The sequence below is a fragment of the Bufo gargarizans genome, unplaced genomic scaffold, assembly GCF_014858855.1.
Source record: "Bufo gargarizans isolate SCDJY-AF-19 unplaced genomic scaffold, ASM1485885v1 fragScaff_scaffold_96_pilon:::fragment_2:::debris, whole genome shotgun sequence".
Lineage (NCBI taxonomy): Eukaryota > Metazoa > Chordata > Amphibia > Anura > Bufonidae > Bufo > Bufo gargarizans.
The window spans coordinates 101,610-112,931 of NW_025334192.1; the positions used below are offsets into that span (position 1 = coordinate 101,610).

General features: G+C 42.2%; 1 long non-coding RNA gene across 1 annotated transcript; it reads right to left on the reverse strand.

Annotated features, from left to right (window-relative positions):
* Positions 1–467: 467 nt before the first annotated feature.
* LOC122922864 lies at positions 468–2,583 on the reverse strand. The gene is made up of 3 exons (XR_006387199.1): positions 2,503–2,583; positions 1,399–1,462; positions 468–542 (listed from the first exon to the last, which is right to left on the reverse strand). It is a non-coding gene; the product is annotated as an uncharacterized LOC122922864 (long non-coding RNA).
* Between the last annotated feature and the right edge of the window lie 8,739 nt (positions 2,584–11,322).

Sequence of the window (11,322 nt, forward strand, 5' to 3'; positions counted from 1 at the left end):
AGTCTCTGCCTAGGATACCCATAGTGAGACCCGATACCTCACCGGAGGAAAAAAAAAAGCCCTTGCCCTGCACTATACACTGCAGGACAAGGGGAAACATTGGAGCGTGAAATGCTCTGATACTCCACTCATTCATGCTGAATGAGGGAAGAAAGGGTTATGTCCGGGCTCAGCTGGGAACATGGACAACCCTTTAAACTAGACTTTAGAAGATTCATTCTTGTTCTTTGGACACTTTCATCGACTCAGTATAGTATAATATAGTTTAGTATTATACACTGGTTGCCTTTATCCCATCTGTTGTTTTGTGACGGAGAGTTAATGTTTTTTTGGTATGTTACAATGTCACCACTAATAGAAAGTCTCATTGGGAATGATGGTTTCAATTTGAAGAAACAACAATTCTGAAGCCATTTTAAGGCCAGAGCAGCAACTGTTACCCGGGGACTATAGATTTGATATAGAGAAAGTAAAATCTAATTCTTATAGTAACAAATCCTTACCATCTATTGATTGTGCTGTTACCAGAGCAAGGAGCACACCTGCAAAATGAAAAAAAAAATGCTAAGTTCGTGTAAAGAAAAATTCAAACAACATATAGAACGCGAGGAGTTTCTAAGAAACCGGTACCTACTGCTGTCAGCAGTCCAACAAGATGAAGGGTATGAGAGGGACTACTCAGGTAGGAGATGCAATGGGTTCTGGTCACCACAGGGGTCCTCGTTAAAAGTTAGCAAATTATCCATAATGCTATGTCCCTGCCTCACCTTCAATAATAATTTGGAAGTATCTGTCTTCTAATGAGCAGACAGAAGAGATGAGACTACTGAATGCTTTCATTGCCCACCAAGGACCAGACGTTGACTGTACCACTGCTTGTAAGGATGCAAACATTTTACTAGAAATTTTGAGCGTCTATGGTCTGTTACAGGAAGGCTTATATTTCTCTTATAGCAGATGGCAATCACTTAAGGGATGTCACTATATGTTCCTACAATGTATTCAGTTTCACCAATCGGACATGATTTTGTGGGTTCCACCTTTTGAGGACAATCCACCTGGTGGCACTGCTGTATTCCTTGCTGGTCCTAGCTAGTACTAAGGAAGATTCATCAGCTTCAGAAACATAGAGAGGTAAGGGTTTAGTTGTATGAAGCTGATTGGTATCATATAGTTCATCAGATAAATTGTTCTTGAGATTGTGCTGAGACTTCCTGCTCTGAAAGGGAGAGAAAGAGCTGCTAGAGTCTGAAATCTAAACTGTTCATTGGTTATCTACAGAGACTGAGTGACAATGAAATACTAGTAAAATAAAAAGTAAAAACGGATGCTTTTACTTGGGGATGTAATTTGCAGTAAGAACCAATAGTATACAAACATATCATATGTGCAACTCACCTAGGGATATCAGCAGCAATGTGATTGTTCGTGTCATGTTTAACTGGGAGGTCTAACTTTTTTCCTGTAAATAATGAATTGAATTGATTAGAGTGATCAAACATTATCAGAGGTCTGCAAATATACTTATAGGATTTACACTTTGTCTGTTCTTGAACCAAGTTGCTTCCCCATTCCCAACACACACACACCATGATGGCAATGACTTAAGGGATGTCACTATATGTTCCTACAATGTATTGAGTTTCACCAATCGGACATGATTTTGTCGGTTCCACCTTTTGAGGACAATCCACTTGGTGGCACTGCTGTATTCCTTGCTGGTCCTAGCTAGTACTAAGGAAGATTCATCAGCTTCAGAAACATAGAGAGGTAAGGGTTTAGTTGTATGAAGCTGATTGGTATCATATAGTTTAACTTCCCCACTCCCCACTCAAGTTGCTTCCCCACTCCCAACACACACACCATGATGGCACATTTGAGTAAATCAGTTGGATATTTTCAAAGTATGACAACTTCATTTCAGATTGAAGTCACATCCACAATCTACTAATGGATGTGGGTGTAGCTTCTCTAATCTCTGGTGATCTGTAGGGGAAGCACAATGTGGCCGCTCAGTTTCCCTGCAGTGGCCACTTCAGGAGAAATGTGGTATTACATGTCAGCAATACAAGTGAATATGCATCCATGTAACACATGGGCATGCTGAGTCCCCTATAACGAAGAAGACTCCATGTTATCCATATACCTCAACTGATGGGACAAACCTTACAATGAAACAAGAATAGACAAGTCAGCTATCAGCTCTGGTTGGCTTCAAACTGCTTTCCAGTGGGTGATAAGAATATAGGAAGGACTTTGCCTCTTCAGTTGAAAGGCAATAGAAGAAAATAGTGGATAAGAATCAGCAATGGGAGCCTGATCCTGCTTTCTACTGTAAGAGTTGGTAGAACCAATCTCTGGATCCTTCGTATTGAAGTGCATGTAGAGGTATGAACCAGCCCCAAAGTGAGGCCCCTCTGTGATGTTAGTACATACCTATCATATTGGTAAAAAAATATAATATCTTTTCTTCCAGATAAGAGTAGAAGCTTTGGTACATACCTGGATGATGCACTGTGTATTGTCTCCTGGTGATGCAGGGATACTACTGGTGTGCTATTATATATACATTGAGGGTATGGGTGTGTTCAGGGTGTGTGATCTGTGACCTAGTTTTGGTGTATAATGTGTCATTGATGTAATTATGTAATATTCAAATATTTTAACAGGAATACATGAATATTATGATCATAAGAGCTGGTGCAACTTTATGTAAATCACTAGTGTTGAGTGAAGCAAAGCGTCTGAAGCAGAATTCGGCCCAAAGTTTAGGAAAACTTTGATTTTAAATTAACCCCTTAACTACCCTGCCATTTTTCACCTTAAGGACCAGGCCAGTTTTAGCAAATCTGACATGTGTCACTTTATGTGGTAATAACTTTAAAATGCTTTTACATATCTAGGCCATTCTGAGATTGTTTTCTTGTCACATATTGTACTTCAAGACAGTGGTAAAATGTAGTCAAAACATTTCATTTTTATTTATAAAAAAAATACCAAATTTACCCAAGAAATAGAAAAATTAGCAAATTTCCAAATTGCAATTTCCCTATAATAGTAATTACTTTACATTCCCCATGTGTCTACTTTATGTTTGAATCATTTTGAAAATTACACTATTTTTTGAGAACGTTAGAAGGCCTAGAAGTTTAGAAGCAAATCTTAAACTTTTTAAGAACATTTCCAAATCCCACTTTCTGGGACTTACATATTAAAAAACACCCATAAATCACCCCATTTTAGAAACGACACCCCTCAAGCGATTCAAAACTGATTTTACAAACTTTGTTAACCCTTTATGTGCCCCACAAGAATTCAATGAAAATGGGAATGAAATTTCAAAGTGTCCCTTTTTTTTTTGCAGATTAAAATGTAAAATCTATTTTTTCTTCAACACATTAAGGCCCCTTTCACACGGGCGAGTATTCCACGCGGATGCGATGCGTGAGTTAAACGCATTGCACCCGCACTGAATACCGACCCATTCATTTCTATGGGGCTGTTCACATGAGCGGTGATTTTAACGCATCACTTGTGCGTTGCGTGAAAATCGCAGCAATGCTCTATACTCTGTGTTTTTCACGTAACGCAGTCCCCATAGAAATGAATGGGGTTGCGTGAAAATCGCAAGCATCCGCAAGTAAGTGCGGATGTGGTGCAATTTTCACACACGGTTGCTAGGAGACGATAGGGATGGAGACCCGATCATTATTATTTTCCCTTTTAACATGGTTATAAGGGAAAATAATAGCATTCTGAATACAGAATGCATAGTTAAATAGCGCTGGAGGGGTTAAAAAAATAAAATAAAAATTTAACTCACCTTAGTCCACTTGCTCGCGTAGCCGGCATCTCCTTCTGTCTTCATCTTAGCTGTGTGCAGTAACAAGGACCTTTGGTGACGTCACAGTCATCATATGATCCATCACATGATCTTTTACCATGGTGATGGATCATGTGATGACTGTGATATCACCAAAGGTCCTTGTTGCTGCACAAAGCTAAGATGAAGACAGAAGGAGATGCCGGCTACGCGAGCAAGTGGACTAAGGAGAGTTAAATTATTTTTTTATTTTTTTTAACCCCTCCAGTGCTATTTTACTATGCATTCTGTATTTAGAATGCTATTATTTTCCCTTATAACCATGTTATAAGGGAAAATAATAAAATCTACAGAATACCAATCCCAAGCCTGAACTTCTGTGAAGAAGTTCAGGTTTGGGTACCAAACATGTGCGATTTTTCTCACGCGAGTGCAAAACGCATGACAATGTTTTGCACTCGTGCGGAAAAATCGCGGGTGTTCCCGTAACGCACCCGCACATGTTTCCGCAACGGCCGTGTGAAAGAGGCCTTAGGGTTAACAGCCAAACAAAACTCAAAATCTATTAACCTGAATCTGGAGTTTACAGAAACACCTCATGTGTGCTCAAAAACCGAAGTATGGGCGCACAGCAGGCTTCAGAGTGGAAGGAGCACCATATGGCTATTGGAGAGCGGATTTAGCTGAAATGGTAATTGGGAGCAATGTCTCATATGAAGACACCCTGAGGTGGCCCTACAATGAAACCCCCAAAAAGTGACCCCATTCTGGAAACTAAACCCCTCAAGGAATATTTCAAGGTGTGTAGTGACCACTTTGACCCATCGGGCGTTTCACAGAATTAGGAAACGCTTGGCTGTGAAAATGAAAAATGTACATTTTTTGCACATTTTTATTAATTTCACAAAGGGTAGCAGGACAAAATGCACCCCACATTTTGTTACCCATTTTCCCCTGAATACGCCAACACCCAATATATGCTCAAAAAATTATGTATAAGTGCGTGTCAGGGTCCAAAAGGGAAGTAGCACCATAGGGCTTTTTGAGGACAGATTTTGCAGGATTTGCTTTTGTGAGCTATGTCGCATATGAAGACACCCTGAGGTACCCCTAGAGTTAAAATCCTAAAAAGTGACCCCATTCTGGAAATTACATCCCTCAAGGAATATTTCAAGATGTGTAGAGATAACTTTCTCCTCAAAGGTAAATCATGGAATTGGCTGTGAAAATGAAAAATTAAACATTTTCCCCGAAAAATTGACTTTAGGACCAAATTTTTCACTTTCAAATGGGGGAACTGGAGAAAATGTACCCCCTAATTTATTGACCATTTTCTCCTGATTACATCAATACCCCATATGTGCTTGTAAACTGCTATATGGGCTACCACAGGGGTCAGAAGGAAAAAAGCACCAAATAGCTTCTGGAAGGCAGATTTCACCGGAATAATTTAAAGACGCCATCTTGCAATTGAAGACACCCTGAGGTAGCCCTAGAGTGGAAACCCCCCAAATAGTGACCCTATTATGGAAACTACACCCCTCAAGGAATATTTCAAGGTGTGTAGTGACCACTTTGACCCATCAGGAATTTCACAGAATTAGGAAATGCTTGGCTGTGAAAATAAAAAATTACATTTTCCAGAAAAAGTTCCTTTACACCCACATTTTTCACTTTCACAAGGGGTAACATGACAAAATGCACCCCACATTTTGTTACCCATTTCCCCCCGAATACGCCAACACCCCATATTTTCTCAAAAAATGATGTACGGCCGCACAGCAGGCGTCAGAGTGGAAGGAGCATCATATGGCGGTTAGGAGAGAGGATTTATCTGGAATGGTAATTGGGGCCTATGTCGCATATGAAGACACCCTGAGGTGGCCCTATAGTGGAAACCCCCAAAAGTGACCCCTTTCCAGAAACGACACCGCCGTGTAAACATTTTAAGTGGTGGAAAGGGTACTTTTTACTAAACAGGTGTCTCACAGAAGGCAGAAATACTAGAGAGAGGTATTTAAAGCACACATTTGTAAAAAGGAAAAATTACTAGCAGACCCTAATTTTTCACTTTCACAAGGGTTTAAAGGAGAAAATGCACCCCAGAATATGTTCATTTTCTCCCCATTTTGCGAACACCCCATATGTGCTCGTAGGCTACTATTTTGGCCCACAGCAGGCCTCCACAGGCAAAGTGCAAAATATGTTTTTTGCAGGCCTGAATTGGATAGGCATGGATTTTAGCTGCCATGTCGCATTTAAAAGAAATTCTGAGGTCCCCAGAAATTAAATAAAAAACTAAAAGTGACCCAATTTCGGAAACTGCACCCCCGTACGAACATTTTAAGTAGTGGAAAGGGTACTTTTTACCAAACAGGTGTCTCACAGAAAGGAATATGTAGTGGTTGTTGGAAAGTGGATATTCAAGCGAGGTGGACTAAATCAGATATAAAGTGGAAATATTTCAGGGAGCATAAAAATTATATTCCATAAAAGAATGGTAGATTCTAAAGCAGTCCTGCATGCATAGGCCAGGTTTTTCAGGGCAGGTTTCGCATTGGTAAATGGTATCTTTCCTTATCCCTCTTTTGTGACACACCCTGCATCTTTTTTTGGGTCCTTACCTTCCTTGCTGTTTGTGGGACTTGACCTGGAAAATGTTGCTCTGGTACAACTCAGGCACCATGACTTCCTGAAGTACTTGGACCCTCCCCCGACTGGGTTTGAAAAATTAGGGCTTTAATTACCACCTCTTGGAACTAAAGGAAAGTTCCTCTGAGGCCTGAAGATTTAAATAAGATGTACGCATTGCACATTGCTATCTGTACAATGTGTATGGTCAGCTTTTTGTACCACACTTTTGTTTTTCGTGTTGCACTGTAGGACTTCATAAGTTGATCTGCAAGATCCACCCCTCCCATGTGCCTGTTGTAATCAAGGATGCAGTCTGGTTTGGGGACAGTGGTAGTGGTGCCTCGTACAGCGGCAGGGGAGCTGGCATTAGTGTGAATGGTGGTCAGTACAAGGACGTCCCTCTTCTCTTTGTACTTAACCACCAGCATATTCTCATTGCGGAGAGCCCTACTTTCACCTATTCTCAGTGGCTGCATCTACTAGGGTCCAACATAGGGGTCTAGCGTATGGCAAACTAGGGTTCTGTGCAATGAATTGTAATTGGTTTTGGCCACCATTAGATTTACAAAATCTTCAGAGAAGATGATTTTGAAAAAATATAGCTCAGTGAAGTCCGCACAATCTATCAGAATTCCTGAGTTGCCCACAAAATCAGGAATTGGGGCTGGTTATCATCAAGGGTGGTGTCCATGTGGGCTCACTCGGGGGGCTGCCTCCGCTGCTACTCTGGGGCGCCTTCTAGAGGGTCCCTCATCAGCGGATGATGATGCTGATGAGGGGGTAGAGGAGTAGAGGAAAGTGGCATCCTCTTCTCCCTCACTGGCAGACTCAGTATCGGAGGCAAGGATGGCGTATGCCTCTTCAGCTGAGTACACTCGATGGGATGAATGGGACATTTTTATTTTATTGAGGTGTGAGGTGTGAAACGTGTAAACCTTTATTTAGTGTGGGGTGTGTATGTAAAGTTTCTAACACGTGAAGGGGCTTGTAATACATTTTAAATAAAATTTATAAGAAAAGTTGTAAAAAGAAAAAAAATGTATTTTCTGAACAAAAAATCTTCTCTAGAAAAAAAAATAAAAGTGAAGTCTTATCTGTTTAGCGACACACGTGCTGCTAATAGGACACACATAGTCTTTTGACTATATGGATAATATTACCCTTGGTCTGCGCACAACTCAGAGCAGTAGCTACTTGTCAGCTTACTTGTCTTCTGGGTGCAGCAGGTCCAGCTCTAGCTTTGGTTACTCGGCTCTTTTTGTCTGACTCTGCGGTTTGTTTTGTTGGCTTCAGACTAAACATATGCTGACCTGACCGCACTGCACTGCTCTCCAGTGCACTGCACTTCACTGACGCACTCCTCGCACTTCCTCCAACTAATCTTCTTCTTCTGCTTACTGCCTTGCACCTCCAATATACATGACGAGAAAAACAATTTTCAAACTTTTGATTTTCTGGCTCCATATCTCACTGTCCACTACAGCTTCGACTGTGAAGCAACCATCATTTTATGGACAATCATCTTGGCTATCTCATAGATATATTGGACTTGCAACTATCTAGCATATGATTACTTCTGCAGATTCTTGTCATGTAACTGCATTGTTACTGTTTTGCTCCTAGTGGTGGAACAATCTTTTTCTTCTTGTATACTACAAATTACAACTAGAGATGAGAGAATTTCTCAAAAATTTGATTCGACCGGTTCACCAAATTTCCCAAAAAGATTAGATTTGATCCGAATTTATTTGTGACAAATTGCGTTAAAAAAAATAGCTAGAGCCTGTATATTGGTGTAGAACACTGTGCCTTGCAGTAACACGAATAGGGAGTCTGCTGTGGTTGTGAAACAATATTGAGTAAGTATGACACATAGATGACAAGCGTTACATAGTAACATATTACATAAGGCCAAAAAAGACATCTGTCCACCCAGTTCGGCCTGTTATCCTGCAAGTTGATCCAGAGGAAGGCAAAAAAAACCCTGTGAGGTAGAAGCCAATTTTCCTCACTTTAGGTGAACAAAAAATTCCTTCCCGACTCCAATCAGGCATCAGACTATCTCCCTGGATCAGCGACCCCTCTCTAGTAGCTATAGCCTGTAATATTATTACGCTCCAGAAATACATCCAGGCCCCTCTTGAATTCCTTTATTGTACTCACCATCACCACCTCCTCAGGCAGAGAGCTCCATAGTCTCACTGCTCTTACCGTAAAGAATCCTCTTCTATGTTTGTGTACAAACCTTCTTTCCTCCAGACGCAGAGGATGTCCCCTCGTCACAGTCACAGTCCTGGGGATAAATAGATGACGGGATAGATCTCTGTACTGACCCCTGATATATTTATACATAGTAATTAGATCTCCCCTAAGTCGTCTTTGCTCTATGGTGAATAACTCTAATTTTGATAACCCGTTTAACTGCCAGCAGTCCCTTTCAGTGTGTCTAGGCCTCTGACAATGTCGGCATGCACGCTTTCTGGCATCTCGATACCCAGGGTCTGACAACCTACCAGTCGGTCGCCGTCGATCTTCTTGTGGACCGGGTGTAGGACAATCTCTTGGTGTAGTAGTCCCTTTCTCAGCCTTGGACTGCTGTTCCAGTCGCTCTAGCTGCTTCCTCATCCTCTCCATATTCTCAGCTAGGAGGGAGACTTGAGCTGTCAGGGCTGCGACACCATCTGAGACAGGTGCCTGAGCCCCACACTCCGCTATCTGGCTGTGTGCAGCAGGTTGTAGGACAGGCAATGCCTTCCTGTCTTCAGGAGATTCAGAATTGGGACTCTCTCCCAAGATGCCAATAGCAAGCTCCTTAAAATCCAAGAAAGGGGTATCTGGGTGCTGAGCTGACGGCATCTTCAGCTGACGTTTGAGAGATTCGTCGAGGACACCTTCAATAAACTGCTCTCTGAGGGTCTGCTCTTGTCCCTCAGCTTCAAGCGGATATCTGCAGGGACAGGGCAAAGTATCTTAAACGCAAAAACACAAAATGCAATCGCACACTGCAACCAGCACTCTGCCCTGCCTCTATGCGGGATGTTGAATAAGGCATTGGTGTACATTTTGGCCAAAGCGTAATAAGCCACTCACCACGTCAAGGTCGCCTTAATGAGTGGTCCCTAACACTAGTTCCTACCTTTTATGGGCCATGACAGCCACACAAAGTCCAGGGAGCGCAGGTACAGCATGCACGCCAAGCACACTCTGCTTTTAACCCCGTCCGGTGCCATTACAGCTTTCATCGGATCCAGGGATGCAAGTACCAACATGCATGCTGAGCCCACTATATACTTCTCCTGGAGCCTAATGGCTACTGGTAGGTGCTATATAAGCAGACTCAGTTTTATACTGACTTATACTAGCTTTAACATGAAAATGGCAAGCTTTAACATGAAAATGGTAGGCGAACACTCTCGGCTCTGCTACTCTTTGGCTCTGCTGTGCTGACAAGATTAAATATGGACTTTTCCTTTTTCTTTCTGCTGCAACTTCCCTCTTTGTCTGACCCTATGGCAAGGCATAGGGCAAGTTCTGGCGAATGAGACTTCTAGAACTGTTCTCTCTGCTCCAGTAGAACTGGAGGTGTTCTGGCTGGTGTAGGCAGCACACGTCCAGGAGGGATGCAGCACTGCAGACCTGTTCCCTTAGCAGGGGGTCAGCTAGTACTCAACTACTCAACTGGAACTAACTGGTCCCCACCCTTCCTGCAGGATCTAGGACACACCCACTCCTCCGCAGGGGGGATGTTAGAATGGGCAGAAAGGTTCCATTCTATTCTATCTACTTCTCTGCCATATTTGCTGCCACCTGCTGGAAAACCAGGCACATTACATTTAAACATAAACAGATGCATAACAGTAAATGCACAATAAATGGGATCTGGAATAACTGTATAAAATGACATTGAGATTGCATACCCAGATAGAAACAGGGTGTAGTGGTAATGCCACTTGGGGCATTACACCATCTACCACTACCTCTGTGAACCCGTGCACCACTACTTCTTTCCGGACAGGCAGGCTCCTGCGTAGCAGGCGTGTTTGGCTACAGATATCACACTGCTGCCACCTCTTCTCCTGATGATGATGATGATGATGAAGCCCCCACTTTACCCGACTCCCACGTGTGATCGGCTACATCATCGTCCGCCACTCGCAACACCAGCTCCCACTCGACTATCATCGTCGCTACTTGCCTGACTAACGGAGGAAGCAGCGATTCTCTCCTCTTCACCTGTCTGTCGGACATACTCTACTGTAACATTACCTACAAGGGTAATAGAGCAATAGTATCAGGCTGTAATTTAGCACCAACTTCGCAACTACTGATTGACACATCGAATTACGTTGAAAAGAATTTGAACACCCTAAATCGTATAGTATGAAATCAGTTTTGGGTCCAAAACACAGAGCAATACACCATATCTCTGAGTAGGCTTCACTACTGGTTTTGGCTTGCAAAAAATTATAGTAATAACTGATCAAATAACTGAAGTGTGAACTCACTGCAACTACTGATTGAGGCATCGAATTAAGTGTAAAAGAATCTGACCACCCTAAAAGTGTGTAGGAAAGTGTTTGACTTCGGCGAACGGTGGCCTCGGCGGCTAACCCTTTTCGGGTTATCTGTTCTCAGCCTTTATGGTGTGATCACCTATAGTATCTTTTTTTTCTTAAGCCCGAGGAGCATGCTTTCTTCACCCATGCAGCATGCCAGACCGCAAGTACTTAAATATAAATTAAATAGACCGCAAAACAGTTTGTATCAGAACGCAATTGCACCCAAAAAGTAAGAATGAATGGACATACTTTTATATATGATCTGAATACACCTACAAAACTGGCTGTATAAGACGGTTCACCCCA